Genomic DNA, 17291 nt, shown 5'->3' with positions numbered 1-17291 from the left:
GGGGGGGCGGGGTAGGGAGAAGGAGGAGAGGAGGGCCAGGGGGCGGGCCCTGTGGGGCGGGGCTTGACGGGGGCGGGGATCCTCAGGGCTTTGGGCGGTGCTGGGGTTAGTGGGAGTCTGCGCCGCCGCGCTGCTGCCGCCGCCGCCACTAGTGCTGCTGCCGCCGCCGCTACCGCCGCCGCCACTGGCCGAGCGTTTTTTTTTCTTTTTTTTCTTTTCTTTTCTTTTTTTTTTTTTTTTTTTTTTGGTTTGCCGGATCCGCCATATTGGCGAGGACGGGCATCCGCGGCTGCGGAAGCTAGTCTCCGCGGCTGCCGGAGCCGCAACCTCCCAGCACCCGGCCCGTCCGGGCCTCTGCCGCGCGGAGCCCCTCCCCGCGTTGCTCAGCTCACAGGCCTCGCGGGAGCCCGCCGTTGCCGCCTCTCTCCCGGGAGGCGGCCGCCTCAGCCCCCGGTGCTCCGGTCGGCGCCGGGAGCGAGGAGCGAGCCGCAGCAAAGCGACCAGGCCCGGAGTGGGGACAGAGGCGGCGACCAGGGGAAGGTGAAGCCGCCACTGCAGGAGGAGGAGCAGGAGGAGGTGACGCAGGAGAAACGCACCGCCCGGAGCCCGTCTGAGCTCTGAGAGCCCCGGCCCGAGGGGAGAAGAGGGAAGAGGGACACCGCCGCCGCCGCCGGCTGAGGAGGAGGAGGAGGAGGCGGCCGCGGCCACCGCTGCTGCAGGGCGGGCGCGGCGACCAGCGAATTCCGGCGCCCCCTGTGCAGCTCCCTGGTCTTCACGCCCGCAGCCTCTCGGCACACTTTGTCGCCAGTCAGCCCCGGGCCTGGGATGCACCCAGGGTCGGCCTTGTCCTGGGACTGAGTCTTGCAGCTGTTTGCTGCCTCCGCGTGCCCTGTTTCAAGAGAAGACGCCTGTGTCGTGCGGTGAGTAGCCTGCCGCGCCGGGACGACGCGCTTCTCCGGGGCCAACAGCTGGATCTAAGTGAGGGGAGGAGGGCGAGGGGGGTGTGCGAGCCCACGGTTCCTCCGTCGGCCGGCCGCTGGCCGGGCCGGGGGCTTCCCGGCTCCCCCTCCTCCGCCGCGGGCTGGGCGAACGCGCGCGGCGCGGGTGGGGGCGCGGGGCTCCGTTCCGTGCCGAGCCGGCGTCCCGGGAGCGTGTCTGTGTGTTTTGGACTGTAAGGGAAAATGGCTGACGGCTTCGTCCCTCCCCCTCCTCCCCCTTCCAGCCCTGTCTGGGGCCGAGTAGGAGGATGGAGTCGCCGGGCCCGGCGTGCCGCCCCCGCATCGGCGCCCGGGGGCCGGGGTCGGCGGCGGGGGCTATTGGCCCCCGGCTCCCGGGCTTGCGGCCCGGCGCTCGGCTGAGTCGCGGCCGCTCTCCTCCCCAGTCTCGTTCCACTTGACACCAAACGCCATTACTGAGGTGGAGTGATTTGGAGCGGCAGAGCTAGGCCTCGGCTACGCCTGGCTATCAGGCCAGACGACTTGTCCGCCTCCCCCCACCCCCGCCCCCGCCCCCACCCTCCCGCGATAACAGTCAGCTTCTTCTCGGCCCTGTGGACTGGGAGCCTGAGCCGGGTTATCGGCCTCCTACACCTCCTTCGTCCCCCTTCATGTGCTGAGGGCCAAAGCCGCGAAAGATGTTTTGATGCAGAAATCGCCTCCCAGCTACCTTGAACCCACCACCTTTCTATTTTTAACTATTTCTGCCAAAAATATTAGTCTCTGTGAGCTTGGTGATAACGAACCCTTCAGATTTCTTGTGGTACGAGGCTTCGGGTTCGATAAATTTATTTTTCATTCATTGTGAAGTACTAAGAGTTACGGAGCAGGTGTATACATTGTTTTGTAATCGTTGTAGGGACTTCTGTGGGGACTGGAACTTACACGGGAAATTTTTAAGATTTCCAATAGAACCTGCTTAAACTAAGCATATTTTTTGAAAGTACTATAGTTATAACCTTAATTGGATTTTCCATCGTGCAGTTTACAGGTGTGTGTAATTTCTTCGGACTGTCTTTAAATTTAACTGAGCGAGTTGTAGTTGTAAATATTCGTGCCTCATTTTGGGCGGAGGGAAATATTTGTAGCCGTCTTTTACCTGGAAACTCACGAGCCTCCTAAATCTACATAATGTTTGTATACCTTCACTTCTGAGGAAGAATCTGGGCTGTATCTATTGATTAGGAAACTTTTCAGCAGGTACTTAACCCTCTCTTGGAGCTCATTATCTACTCTTAGTGATTATATAGTAAGGACTCATTAACCATGACTAGCTTGGCTTTCTTAATCCGTACACTTGAATTTAAAAATAGAGACTGCAAACTCTCCTTTAGATCTCCCTGGTCTACTGATTCAGTGGGCTGCCATTTTGGTTTCAGCAAATGCCTCCCAAGTTCTTAAAGATTAAGCGTTATTGTTCCAGGGCCTGCATAGAGTGACAATCAGAAGTATCTGGAATTGGTGTTCCAAAGGTGAACTCAATGTTTATTACATTTTGTTTTCTTTATTTTAAAAAATAAGGCATTTGGGGTATACGAATATTTTCCCCCTACCCTTTTTCCTGTATTTTTTTGCACGGACGTTCAACTTGGAATTTTTAACATGTTATCTTAATGTTCTCATGCTATTTCTTCCTTTGTTTGCTGACCTTGTAGTTTCTGAGAGGGAAAATTTCTGGAGGGACTGAAGAATGGCAAGAACAGTACATGTGAGAATCTGGATTCTTCAGAAAATTACCTTGAAGGGCAGATTTTACCTTTCACCAAATTGTAATCTCTTGTTGGTGTTCCATAGTTCTCTTGTTTTATCGATGGAATGCTCAAGTAGGATTTACTCTGGATCTTTTTTTTTTCCAGGCTCTTGAAATAAATATTCTGACATCTCAAGAAGATGAGGGATTTCGTGGATGTCTCTTCAAAGATAAATTTTTTTGAGATGGTATTAATAATGCTGTTTATAGTTTTTGAAAATGGATGTTTGTCATGAATTTGCTAGTCAAGTGCTTGATTAGTTGGATACAAGCAAGGGTTCTTTCAGTTTATTTTATAAGGTCAACTTTAATAAAGTTTTTATACTAAAGTTCCAGGATTTTAGTATTGAAACCAATCTTTGTTTAAATTAGGTTAAGAAAGTTGTTTGAAACATAATGGCGTGTTAAAGATCAGTCTTGTAAGTCTTGGCAATTCGGAATGGATCTTATTCTGTGGTTCTTGAGCTAGTTGGGTTTTTTTGTTTTTTGGTGGGGTTGTTTTGTTCTGTTTGTTTTTGACTTCTAAAATAATGTGATGGTTTCATAATAGCCTGCATTATATTTTCCCTCTTGCTGGTATGTTTTGTGAATCTTGGAAAAAAAAAATTTTTTTTTTCCTAAAAATCGGGGGGGGGGTGGGATTTTAGTCCCTCCCCCCCTTTTTTTGTTTGTTGCTAAGTTCTTGTCTTAGTATAGGGTCTAACGTTAGTGTTTGGGAAAGGGTTAATGCGTTGACCCTCAACCCTTTACTGCACATTAGAATCACTTAGGGGAGTTTGGGTGGGGGGGAACTGATGCCTGGATCTCCCTCCCTAAGACTGATTAGGTCTGATAAGACTGATTAGGTCTGATACGGGTCCTGGGCAAAGGTTTATGTTAAAACCACTGTAGGTGATTTTCATGCAGTCAGGGTTGAATACCACTGTTAATGCTGTTAGTATGTTCTTATTGAACTTTCAAGCAGATAAATAAGATGGATTTTTTTTTTCTTAAATGTTTTCATTTATCAACATAAATAGTATTGTCTTCATCATACAGGTGAGGGATTGAGGTCTGTCAACCAGTGGTGTTTCAGCTACGGTGCCACATTAGTAAAATGACACTGATCACTGTTTTTAAAAAACATTTGGAACTTTCGTTTGTTTCCTGAACCAGAGTAGCTTTAGGTTAAAATTTTGATAAAAATATGACAATCATCTGCAATTTGGGAAATAACCAGTTAGCCAGAGAGGTGCTAAAAGCTTTGCAGCAAGTAGGTTCTTCCTTTTCCATATGTCTCCCAACATGTTCTGGTTGATTAGTTGGTGGGTGTGTTTATGACTAAAATAATGTTAGGCAACATAACGTTCCTAAAAGATGTAAAGTCCAGGCATTTGTTTCCCAGTAATTTATTTAAATGATCACATAAATGAACATTTAGTATCATGTGAACTTCTATTATCTCAATTTGAAAATTCTGAGTTTTGTTTAGCTTAGTTTAAAATCAGTATAATTTTCACAAACAGTTTTTAAAACTAAGGGTTTCATTTTGCATTTTTGTAGTATCACTCAATAATGTTATGGATTAAATGAAATAGCAGTAAACGCTTTTATTTGGTGTTTATTTCTCTTAATTCTCTTGGTCTGTTGTGTTAAATTCTGTACTGAGGCTGGGGGGAAAGCCTGCTAATGTGGAATCTATGAGCTTTCTTAATGCGGCACAAGATCTCAAAGATCTTTCTGTTAATGGTCATTGTAGTCTTATTTTCTGTGGTATAAAGTATCAAAAGGAAGGCGACTTCATAGAGCTTCTGATACTACGTTTATTGGAGTTTGAATTATTACTATTGAATATATATAATGACCAATGTAATATACTTTCAAGGAATAAGAAGTGAAAAAGTATACTTTTAAGATATCTTACCTAAATTTATTTTTCATATGTGCCTGTGTCTTGTGGGCTTCAGTACACACGCACACACTATACGTGTATTCAGCAGCAGATGGGTTTTAATTCTATTTCCAGCTATTGTCTAACAATGATTTTCTGCCTCAGCTGTGGATCAGAATCACCTGTAGAGCTTTTTCAAAATTATTTTCCAAAAATTAAAAAAAGCTAATTTTCTAGGTCTTAACGCTCTGGAAATTATGATTAAGTTTGGGGTAGAAACTAGGCATTTGAAAAACAAAAAATATTTCTGATGTGCAGCTAGGGGGTTCTTTGCACTTCATTTGAGGGAAAGGGAAGATCTGAGACTTTGAGTTTTGTGTGCTACCATTAGGCAGTATGAGTTTAGTTTTGCCACTCACACTGCCAAAAATTCCAGACACAAAGTAGCAAAAAAGTTCAGAAGCTAGATTAATAGTTCAGGATTCCAGAGTTTTATGTAATACACACAACACGCCCGCAAAAATTCATTATCTCTTATGAGCACCTTCTTGGAGTTAAGGTTACAGCTCTCATACTAGCTTATTAATACCTGTTTTAAGGCATTAGTTTGCTTTTTATCCAACAAATATTTATTGGGCATCTATGTGCCAGGTACTTTTCTAGAGATTGCTATTGTCTAGAAGCTTATGTTGTAGGAAGTGAGGAGCATTGGACTGGCTGATCTCCAAAGTCTTTCCTAGCTCTAATTTTGTCATTCTTTATTGTGCTTCATAGATGGAGACTGAATTCTGTTATAAGAAATTTACCTAGTTATGGTATAATCCAGTGGAGTTTTCCTTTTATCTTTGAGTTTCTTTTCAATAGAAATTCAAGCTGATCTCCAGTCTTCTCCAATGAACACAAAAGTCAGGTACAGTAGAAATGGATTAGAATTCTTGCATATTGAGTTTAGGAATAGCTGTATTTGCAGTGCTTTTAATATTTGGCCAGGAATTAAATACTCTGGTGTCCAACCCTTCCTCCTGCTGTTCCTTTTTTGTATTGCTGCTCCGTCAGTTACCTCTATGCTGTTGGTGTGTATTTTTTTGTTTGTTTTAATTATTTTGTTCAGATGCTTCGATTTTTGTCCTCCAAATTTTAGATTTGTGGCATTCATCTCATCAGACTCAAGATTCTAAGTCACTGATACATCTCTAGTACCTAGAAAGTGCCTGGCACATAGATATTCAGTAATTATTTGTTGGATGAATAGTCAGTTCACCATATTATATTGCGGTATGATTTCTCTATTTTTTTTTCCTAATTCTCTTTATTACTTGGAGTCACTTAACTTGACCTGATAATTTTTTTATTCATTTATTTTTATTTATTTATTTGATTTTAAAGATTTTATTTATTTATTTGAGCGAGCGAGAGCACAAGCTGGGAGGAGAGGCAGAGGGAGAAGCAGATTCCCTGCTGAGCAGGGAGCCTGATGTGGGACCCGATCCCAGGACCCTGGGATCATGGACCTGAGCCAAAGGCAGATGCATAACCGACTGAGCCACCCAGGCGTCCTGATAACTCTTTTATGATGAGCAGTCCTGAAAGGAGTCTTAGATCTCAAACTCCTTGTTTTTCAGATGAAGAACATGGCTGCTGAAGTAACTTGACTAAGATAGTGTGCATAGACTACGTTCTGCATGAAGCTCTTAACATATTTAATAAGGCACAGTAACTATTCTTTGATTTCCATTACCTTTGTAGTCACCGTCCTAAAATTCACACTTAAATTTCTCTCTGGTGATGGATAATGGGTAATAAGGTCAGCAATTCTGTCCTTTACCTTTGTGTATTATGGAGCATATAGAATAATCTTTACAATAACTGCCTGAATGGCAAAATCTGGAGGAATATTTGACTCCCAATACCTAGAATTGCATACAAAATTGATGTATCATCACATTTTGGTTTCTTTCAGTTTATCCTTCTGTAACTGATCAATCATAGAAGTTTTGAACACTAGACCCATATTGATTGGTCAGCCATTATCAGAGGAACTGTTTTCCTTGGCATGATTTTGAGCTGGTTGTCTTGGTTCCCATCCTTGGTTGCAAACCCTGTAAAGTAGGAAGAGAAAGTTTAGACGAAAAAAAGGAGTAGAAGACTCCCTTTCCTATCCTATTTATGCCAATTTCCTTCCTGCTGACTTTGGTGTTTATTCAGAGTTTAGGTTGTTATCTCTCTTCTGTTGGGGTCTTTTCTCTCGGTTACTTCTAAGAACTGAATACCTCTACGCAATTAGACACCAGAAAGCATGGAAATTATTACATGGTATTAGACCCATGTTGTATCTAACCGTGTATTTTGTCCCTGATCAAGGTAGTGTAGAAAGATTTGGTTGTTCTCCTTGCTTGATAATACCTCCCAAATTCAAATCAGGGATCAGCAGACTTTTCTGTAAAAAGCCAGATCGGAAATAGGTTTGCATGCTAAGAGGCGAAATTGAGGATGTTAGATCAATTTTCTATTGGTGAAATTTAAAATATGATGGTGCAATTATTTGTAACTCAGGTCTGGTAAGAATAGAATGGGGGGGCTCATAAATACATTTTTTTGCATAATGGAGGATTTAAAGTTAGTGTTCCCTGTCATTAAACTGGTTGGAAATGTTCCTGTGTGAAATGCATTCTCAGCTTGTGGGCTGTACAAAAACAGGAGTTGGATTTGGTCTGTGAACATAATTTGCCAGCCCTGGTTTAGGGCAAAGTTCTAAAGCCTGGAGGGTTTGTTAAAATAGATATTTGGGCCCCCTGCGTTTGATTCAGTAAGTATGGGATGGGGGCTCAAGAGTATATATATCTGGGGCACCTGGGTGGCTCAGTTGTTAAGCGTCTGCCTTTGGCTCAGGTCATGGTCCCAGGTCCTGGGATCGAGCCCCCACATCGGGCTCCCTGCTCCGCAGGAAGCCTGCTTCTCCCTCTCCCACTCCCCCTGCTTGTGTTTCCTCTCTCTCTGTCTCTCTCTGTCAAGTAAATGAATAAAATCTTTAAAAAAAAAAAAAAGTATTTATTTCTAACAAGTTCCCAAGTATGGAACCGCCATTGGAGAATTACTGGCTTAGAGATTAATTCTAGCATATCTTATTTTTCTTCAGGCTTATAGTTTTGTCTAATTTTTCTTGAATCCTTTTTATTTTGTACTTTATTTTAAATTCTGCACTTACATGTTAAACACTTATTACGTGGTAGGTATTGTACCAGATAACAGGGATACAAGGTGAGCAAAACAGAATTGTTCCTGTCTATATACTGGTTAGTGAGTTTAAAAATCAGTTTCTGGGGCACCTGGGTGACTCAGTTGGTTGCCTGACTTTGGCTTAGGTTATGATCTCGGGGCTCTAGAATTGAGCCCTGAGTTGGGCTCCCCACTGAGTGGTGAGTCGGCTTGTCCCTCTGCCCCTCCCCCTGTTCCCGCACGCACACACACTCTCGCAAATAAATAAAATCCTTAAAAAAAAAAAGTTTCCACAAACCCTTTAGAGCTAGAGTCTGTGAAACAAAAAGCACCATTTTGAAAGCAGGGCAGTGGTGTTTGATGCTCGTTAAAGGAAAGCTAAATTGGAAGGAGACATTACAAAATAAATACTTCATTAATTTGATGTCTTAGGGGATAATGTTCTGTATAAATGAATTTTTCAGATTCACCAAAGCTTATTTTTATTTTTTCAGGATTTTATTTATTTAACAAAGAGTATGAGCAGGGGGAGTGGCAGGAGGAGGAGCAGGCTCCTTGCTGAGCAGGGAGCCTGACGTGGGGCTCGATCCCAGGACCCCGGGATCATGACCTGAGCCGAAGGCAGACGCTTAACCGACTGAGCCACCCAGGCGCCCCCAAAGCTTGCTTTTAAGTACTTAAACCAGTTTGTTATTTGATGGAAGGCTTTCTAAAGATGTTACATACTTCATAATTTTCATCTGATTATGAAATTAATGTATTCTGTTAAAATGTTTGGGGAGCACGAGGGAATAAAAGCAAAAGGAAGACACAAACCCCACCTTTGATAATTCCATCATGTAGAAGCAACCATATTATTTAGATGTGTGTTAAATCAAAAGTTCTCATCAGTTACATAATTCACTAAGTCATGTATCCTGTGTCTGCTGTCCTGTGCCTCCACTTACTCCTGCCGTAGGACTTGAGTGTGTGCCATTTGTTCATCCTGCCTAGGAGACAGTTTTCATGTCCCTCCTCCCTCCCCTGCTCCTTTTTTAGCTACTGCATTTGTAAACACTGCTGCAAACTTTAATTATGAGTTGATTTTCATATAATAGAACTTAATTTCCCGCTATTTTTTTTCTTTATCCCCCCCCATCCTTCATTTACTTGATTCGCCCAATTCTCCACACACTCCTTATTCTTTCACACCTCTATTTTATTTCTTCAGTATCCTTTTTAGGATAAGTTTCCTATTTGTATCAGCTGGAATTTCCAAACTTAATATCCTTGAGACAGGGAACTGATTAGGAATATAAGTCTTTAACATTACTGGGTTAGGTTGTGCTCATTGGTTATGTTGGTTGACTTTGTTCAGTGGTGGATGAAATAATTACACTGACACAGGAAATTAAGTATGGCAAATGTGTAGTAAAGCTTATGATACTTTCCTGCACTCAGAGTTGGAAAAACCTCTAAGAACACGTGAATCTATTGTTTGGTTTTGGAATATTTGATATCTATCACATTCTCAGGAATGCATTCTGTATGAAAGGGAAGAGTACTGCCTAGGCTCTTGTGAAAGTGGTTGCAGAAAAACTCATTTATTCCTATTTAATCAGTATGTATATAGTTGTTTACTATATCCTTTGTAGATATAAATCAGTTATCCAAAGTTCTTCTGAGTTTTTGACTTGGAGTGTGTTGAGCTGGGGTGAAAGGGATTGTAAGTCCAGGCTGAGGGTTGGAGGAGGAACCTAATGTACTCCCTGCAGGTGTATTCCTTGTCTGACTGGGTGTCATTATTTGAGCCATATAAATGTCAGCTGTCTCAAATTGCTCCTACTCAAGCATTACCTTAGTTATTCTCCGTGCATCATGGGAAGAAGAATCGTGTCAGTGAAAGGAGAAATGGCAAGATTCTTTGGTTTTTGTTCATCTACACAGCCACAAGGATCGTGTTCAGGTATCTCCTTATCTCTCCCCGCATACTCAAAATTGGGGCACCTGGCTGGCTCAGTCGGTGGAATGTGCGACTCTTGATCTCAGGGTTGTTAGTTCAAGTCCCATGTTGCGTGTAGGACTTATTTAAAAATTAAAAAATACTGCCCAAAATATACCATGGCAGCTCTATCCAAAAGAGGTCATTCTGACATAATTCCAGTCTGCTTTTCCAAGGTGATTTCTTGTTCTCCCATCTAATCAAACAATCCATACTTGATGTGGATGCCCCAGCCTTTCCTATTCTCGTGGTTTTACTTCTTGGAGCTCCATCTCCCCTTTGTGGCTAGCCTCCAGTGTCTAGCTCACAGGCTATGTTCGTGAAGTATTTTCTTTTTCTTTTTTTTTAAAGATTTTATTTATTTATTTGAGGGAGAGAGAGAATGAGAGATAGAAAGCATGAGAGGGAAGAGGGTCAGAGGGAGAAGCAGACTCCCTGCTGAGCAGGAAGCCCGATGTGGGGCTCGGTCCCGGGACTCCAGGATCATGACCTGAGCCGAAGGCAGTCGCTTAACCAACTGAGCCACCCAGACGCCCGTGAAGTATTTTCTAATTTAGTTGGAAATTGGTCTTTACCGTCTCTGAATTCTGGTAGCATTTTTCCTGTGCTTTTCTTTTGGCCTTAACTTACTCTACTACTTTTTGTTTGTGTTTCTTCAGATAAAGCCCCTGGAAGGTGGCTCTGGAAGTTCCTGAGGCTCCGTTGATAGTCTTAAGTCTGAACTGTCTTTTGTAGGTGGTCACAACCTCCCTCAGCCTGATTGAGAGAGTGTTATAGTAGGTAGTAAAGAGCTCTAATCTCAGTCAAAAGGCTTAGGTTACAGCTGTAATTCCTCTACCAACTAGTGAGGAAGTTCCTTTACCTCCATGAAATCGTAAAGTGAAGGCTTTGGATTGGGTGATTGCTTTCTTATAACAATGAATTCATTCATTTAATACCATACTGGCACAAGGGATACAAAGGTGATTAATTCTTACTTTCTAAGTTTTATTGTCTAGTAGGCTAGACAATTAATTATACATGTGATAAGTGCTATGTTACATAGAGGTGTGAAAAATGGAGTAGTAGAAGAGATGAAGAAATCATTGTAGTTTGAGGTTGAGCGAGGTTTGCTGGTCTTCAGAAGTGTACTCTTTTGGTGGCCCTATGAATTAGAGCAGGGACTTCTGGGTAGAGGGAGCAACTCGAGATGAGGGTTGGTTTGTTGGTTTTTGTTTAATTTTGTTTTTTAGAGAACGCATGTGCACACATGCGAGGGGTGGGGGTGGGGGAGCTGGGGGAAGGGCAGAGAGAGGGAGAGAGAATATCAAGCAGGCTCCACGCAGTGTGGAGCCCTATGTGGGGCTGCATCTCACGACCCTGAGATCATGACCTGAACTGAAACCAAGAGTTGGATGCTTAACCAACTGAATCACCCAGGTACCCCAAGATCAGGGTTTTTAACCTTAACACTATTGACATTTTGGGCCAGATGATTCTTTGTTGTGTGGAGTGCTGTGCTATTCCTTTCTGGCCTCTACCCACAAGATGCCAGTAGTACCTGTTGCCCCCTCCCCCCATTGTGATAACTAAAAATGTTTCTAGACATTGCCAACTGTGTCCTAGGGACAAAATTTGAGAACCACTACTTGAAATGGAGGAATGGAAGTGAAACTTCAGTGTTTTAGAGAAAAGTTAGTAGTAGAATGTAGAAGGAGCGTTGGAGATAATTGAGAGGGAAGGGATTATGGGAGGTGAGGCTATATCACAAGGGACGAACTTGGGTGCCACATTAGGGCACTTCTGTTTTGTTTTTAGGGTAATGAGATGGACTTTTAAATTAAGTGAGATGATTAGGTTTGTGTTTCTGAAAGATAATTCTGATGGCATTGTGGCAGACATGTCAGAAGAGGTGGGGAGCCAGGAGTATTTGAGGCAGTATTTTTAACACTTTGGCTGAGAGATGATAAGAGAATGGTTGAGGGAATGGAGTAAAGGACGTGAGATAACCTGGGACTCCCCTTGAATGAGGGAGTTGCTGCTAATTTGATTTTGGCTTCCATCATTGAAGGGAGTGTTGAGCTGGAAAGCAAAGCACCTTTATTGTCTTTCCCTTCTTCAACTCTTCCCCCATTCCCAATTTCATCTCTCCACTTGAGAGCTTCTGACTGTTGATATGTGTCAAAAGGTCATAGAGAGGAATCTGGGTTATAGAATAACTGTATTTTCCCCAGTGTGGCTCCATTACTTAAACAGTGGATTATCAAAGCACATGCTTTCATTGCCTCCTGCCTCCCTTAAAATGTAGGGAACTAGAATCTGGTATCCAGAGACTGTTAACTGTTGGCTCGCCATGGTTTATACAGGCATTATTTTACAGCTTTTAAATTAGATTGATATACAAAAGTAGAAGAATAATCTTACTGTTTAAATAATTGCATTAATTCCACTCGCTCCTAGTTTGGAGGGTTTTTTTGTTTCAAAACAGCATTCGTATTTGAATTGAAAGTGGTATAGTCAGTGGGAGGGTACTGGACTCCAGTCAGAAGGGCTGTGTTTTAGTTCCAGTTATCCTGCTCTCTCTGTTAATCACTTAATTCTTGGGTCCTCATTACTCTTATCTGTAAACCATGGTGTTGGACAAGAGATGACTTAAGCTACCACCTTTTTTTTTTTTTTTTTTTGAGTTAATTTTATCTTTATCCCTAGAGATGTGGAAAAAACTGGATTCTGGAGAAGAAAAATTTTCAAGTAAAGAAAAATGGGAAAGGTAAAAAAAAAAAAGAGTTAAGAGATTTAGGAGTTGTTGGGTTTAGATTGACAAGTGTAAAGGGAGGGATAAGAAAATAATTTCAGTGTTTCCTTTAACTTGTTTTTCCTCTGTGTGTCTGGGTTTTTCTGGAGGGCTTTATTTTATTTAGATTCTTATGGGCTAATTGTGCTTGGCCAACAGCTTGTAGTGTGAATTTAGGAAGCACAGACTTGGTAGCCAGGATATAATTTCTTTGCTGGCAGAGCAGCCTAAAGTTTGGTTAAGTTTTCATCTGAAGTCTAGCTTAAGCTTTAAGGACAAAGTGCTGTTAAAAAATGATGTAGCCAGCTAGGGAAAATAATATTCAGGAGAAGTTGTTTTTTCTGAATTGAGAATGAAAGTATGCAGATAAATATAGTAGCGGTGATTTGTCTGGTGCAGATGGTTTCAGAGAAAATGTTAATACCTTGTTTTTCATCACTACAAGAGAAGTAGCAAAAGAAGCTCATTATTTTCGTTATATATCATTAGGCCAGTCATTCTCAAACTTCCTGCTCTCAGGACCCCTTTATACTTAGTGAGGCCTCAGAGAGCTTTTGTTTATGTTGAGTTACTATCCTTTGATGTTTACTATTTTGGAAGTTAAAATGGAAGAAAAGCTTTAAACTTGTGTATGCATTTAAAAGTAAAACTCATTGCATGTTGTTTTTTTTTTTTAAGATTTTATTTGAGAGAGAGCACACACTAACGAGGGGGGGCAGGGAGCAGAGGGAGAGGGAGAAGCAGGCTCTCCACTGAGCAGGGAACCCAGCATGGGGCTTGATCCCAGGACCCGAGATCATGACCTGAGCTGAAGGCAGACGCTTAACCGACTAGGCCACCCAGGCGCCCCAAGCCCATTGCATGTTAATGTAAGTAATACTTTTATGAAAAATAGCTTTTCTAAGAAAACAGGAATTAAGGGAGCAGCAGCATTGCATTGTCCTACATTTTTTGCAGATATCTCATGTTTGGTGTAACAGAAGAAAGCTAGATTCTGCCTTTAATCTCTTGTCATAGAATACATCATGTAGCCTTTGGAAGAACTCCACTGTATACTGGAGAGAGAATGACAGTGACGATAGCAAATGATGTTTTATTGTTAAAAAAATTTTGACTTCTTGAGATCTCCTGAAAGGGTCTCAGTGGACCACACTTTGAGAACCAGTGCCTTAGACTTCCAAAGCAAGTTTGACATTATCTTTCAAGTGGCTTAACTACTATAAATTTTTATTTTTTAATTTGAGATATAAGTTGCATATAGTGAAGACCACGAGTCTTAAATGTGTAGCTTGATAAGATTTTTTTTTAACAAATGTACACATCTGTGTAACAACCACTTAGATCGTTCCAATTTTAGTATATGTGCTGCCGAAGCGAGCACAACAACCACTTAGATCAATATATCATTTCCAGCATCCCAGAAGGCTCCTTTATGCCGCCCCCCCGAAAAGAAACCCCAATACGCCCTCTTTTTTAATTTTATTTGGGGGGGGCTTGAACTCAGGATGTTGTGATCAAGACCTGAGCTGAGATCAAGAGAGAGATGCTCAAACAACTGAGCCAGCCAGGTGCCCCCTCCTTCTGTCTTTCAGTGAATTAATTATACTTGTTTTTTAAAGCTTCATATAAATGAAATAATAGAATATGCACTCTTGTCTTTGGCTTCTTTTGCCCCACATTATTAATTTCTTTTTCGTTACTGTGTAGTCGTCGTATGAAAGACACCATGACTGATTTATCCATTTTACTGTTTGTGGACATTTCGATTGTTTATAGGGTTTTCCCTAATTATAAAGAATGTTGCCATGATCATTTTAGTACATGTCTTTTGGTATACACCCAGAAGTGGAATTGCTAGGTTATAGGATATGTATCCGTTTAGTTTTGGTAGATACTGCCAAACAGATTTCCCAAGTTGTTGGTGTACCAGTTTAGAATCCCACCACTGTAGTTCCTATTGCTCTTCCTTAACAACACTTAGTATTGTCCTTTTAACTTTAGCTGGTTTTGTAGAGGTTTAGGAATCTCTAATTGTGGCCTAAATATTCATTTGCTTGTATCTAATGATGGTTAGAACCTTTTCATATGCTTACTAGTTTTTCTGCTGTTTAACTCTTGCTTACGTATAAAATCTGAAGTTTGGCTAGTAGACAGCTTGAAGCCTCTTGTGGCTCGGAATCACTAGTTGAGTGAATTCTTGAAAATATGAGGTTTTTTTTTAAATGAACTTAATTGATAGTGATAATGGGGTTAAGCATTGCTGTTAATTTAAAGAAAATTATGCATGTTTGGCTTTAGAGTATGGCTGGAAAGATCTTTGCTCTTCAGAGAGTCAGTACTTTAGATTAAAATATGGGCTTTAGAAATAGCAAGAAGATAAGAAATAACAAGTGTTGGTGAGGATGTGGAGAAAAGGGAACCGTTGTGCACTGTTGGGAATGTAAATTGGTGCAGCCACTATGGAAAACAATATGGAGGTTCCTCAAAAAATTAAAAATAGAACTACCATGAGATCCAGTAAGTCCACTACCGGGTATTAATCTGAAGAAAATGAAAATGCTAATTTGAGTACATTTATGCACCTCCATGTTTGTTGCAGCGCTATTTACAATAGCCAAAATACAGAAAGACTCTTAAGTGTCCATCAGTGGAGAAGTGGATAAAGAAATTGTGGCGTGTATCTATTCCATTGTATGTGTATATACAATGGGATGTTACTCAGCCGTAAGAATGAATCTTGCCATTTGTGACAGTGTGGATGGACCTTGAAGGCATTATGCGAACTGAAATCAGTCAAGGACAAATACCACATGATCTCTTATATGTGGAATCAAAAAACAAAAATCAGGCTCAGATATATAGAGAAAAGGTTGGTGGCTGCCAGAGGTGGGGGTGGGGAAGAGATTAATGGATGAAACGGGAGGTCAAAGGGTAAAAAAATGGGGGACACCTGGCCGGCTCGCTCAGTAGCGCATGTGACGCCTCATCTCGGGGTTGTGAGTTCAAGCCCTACGTTGGGCATGGAGCCTAGTCCAAAAAATAAATAAAAACAAATGTGTTCAATGTCCAGAGAGAAAAAATAAAACAGGAAGCTTGCTTGATTCTGCATTGGTTCCGCTGTCCAGGACTTCTTTATGCATTCCAGTAAGTGTCTAAGCTTAGCTGTGAATCTTTTGTGTGTGAAATTCACACTTGTGAAATGCATTTTAAAGCATTTACTTGCTGTCCTTCTTTGGTAAATTCTGGAAGAGCAAAAACAGTCGTTTTTATGATTATATCTTAAGGGTTTGGTAGGGAGTCAGGTATTCATTCACCAAGGCAAATTGACTTTTTCATAGATTTTTTTTTTCCATCCTGCCTTTAATTATTTAACCAGATTTCACCTATATAAACATGTCTTAAGGCATGGGCAAGGATATAGATAATCCTTGAATACCCTTAAGACTATCTGATTTATTTTAATATGATTGCATATGTTTTATTTATCAGTGAGCTTTTTGTATAGGCCAAATTTTCTTTGTTAAAATGTAACACCTAATGCCAGAGATAGGAGAAATGGTGAAGGCCACTCCATGGTACTTGAGGTGATTGGTGCTAGTCTTCTGATCCGCTTATTCTGAACTATTAACATTAGCTACATTAGCCTATTCCATACTGCTGCTTTTGTCTTTTCTCCTCCATCCCTACATATGCTTAGTTGACTTTGCTACTCATGGTTACTCTTTAAGATGCAGCTCACGTGTTGTTCTTCTGAGAAGCTTTTGTAGATATTTTAAAGTTTTTCTTTATTTATTTTAGAGAAAGAGTGGGTGCACGAGTGAAGGGAGGGGCAGAGGGAGAGAATCTTCAAGCAGACCCCAAGCTAGACATGGGGCTCGACACAGGGCTGGATCTCACAACCCTGAGACCATGACCTGAGCCGAAACCAAGAGTCGGATGCTTAACTGACTGATCCACCCAGGTACCCCTTAGGTTTTTATTTAAATTCCAGTTGGTTAACATACAGTGTAATATTAGTTTCAGGTGTACAATATAGTGATTCAGCACTTCCGTACAACACCTGGTGCTCATCACAGGAAGTGCACTCCTTAATCCCCATCACCTATTTCACCCATCCTCCCACCCAAACTTTTTATTAAGGAAAAATCAAACATACGAAGATGCAGATAAACTCCTATCACCTAGCTTCACTTTATGGCTATTCTTTTTTTTTAATTTAATTTAATTTATTTTTTTAAAGATTTTATCTATTTATTTGACAGAGAGAGACACAGTGAGAGAGGGAACACAAGCAGGGGAAGTGGGAGAGGGAGAAGCAGGCTTCCCGCAGAGCGGGGAGCCCGATGCGGGACTCGATCCCAGGACTCTGGGATCATGACGTGAGCCGAAGGCAGACGCTTAATGACTGAGCCACCCAGGTGCGCCCCTATGGCTATTCTTTTTTATAAAACTGTCTCTATATTAGGAAACCAAGACACAGATATTAAGGAATTTGTTCAGCTTGGATATATAGGTAAGTCGCAGAACAAGAATTCAAACTGAGGTGGTTTATCTTCAATCTGTACTCTTAACCACTACCGTATATAATGCCTGAGTGAATGAGCTCTTTTATCTGTTAGCACTTGTTCCTTCTTATTAATTTGGCCACCTTTTACCTTGTATTTGCCAACAGCACCCAGGCACTATTTGCTCTTTAATAAAATACA

The 17291-nt window shown here is 41.6% G+C and overlaps 1 protein-coding gene across 5 annotated transcripts in view; it reads left to right on the top strand.

Annotated features, from left to right (window-relative positions):
• USP9X (ubiquitin specific peptidase 9 X-linked) overlaps positions 1-17291 on the top strand; it is a 156911-nt gene that overhangs the window by 23336 nt on the left and 116284 nt on the right. For 2 of the 5 annotated variants that reach the window (XM_028113338.2, XM_028113336.2), the window contains exon 1: positions 266-920. The exons of 1 other annotated variant lie outside the window; for it this stretch is intronic. The gene's annotated coding sequence lies outside the window, so the exon portion shown is untranslated. Of the gene's footprint in view, positions 1-265; positions 921-17291 lie in introns of those variants that run through there. 2 more of the 5 variants (XM_028113340.2, XM_028113339.2) reach the window with 1 other exon arrangement.

This window comes from Eumetopias jubatus, unplaced genomic scaffold, assembly GCF_037043125.1.
Source record: "Eumetopias jubatus isolate StellerSeaLion01/CBP00866 unplaced genomic scaffold, mEumJub1_p1.0 scaffold_11, whole genome shotgun sequence".
NCBI lineage: Eukaryota > Metazoa > Chordata > Mammalia > Carnivora > Otariidae > Eumetopias > Eumetopias jubatus.
This window is presented reverse-complemented; position numbering and strand designations above follow the sequence as displayed.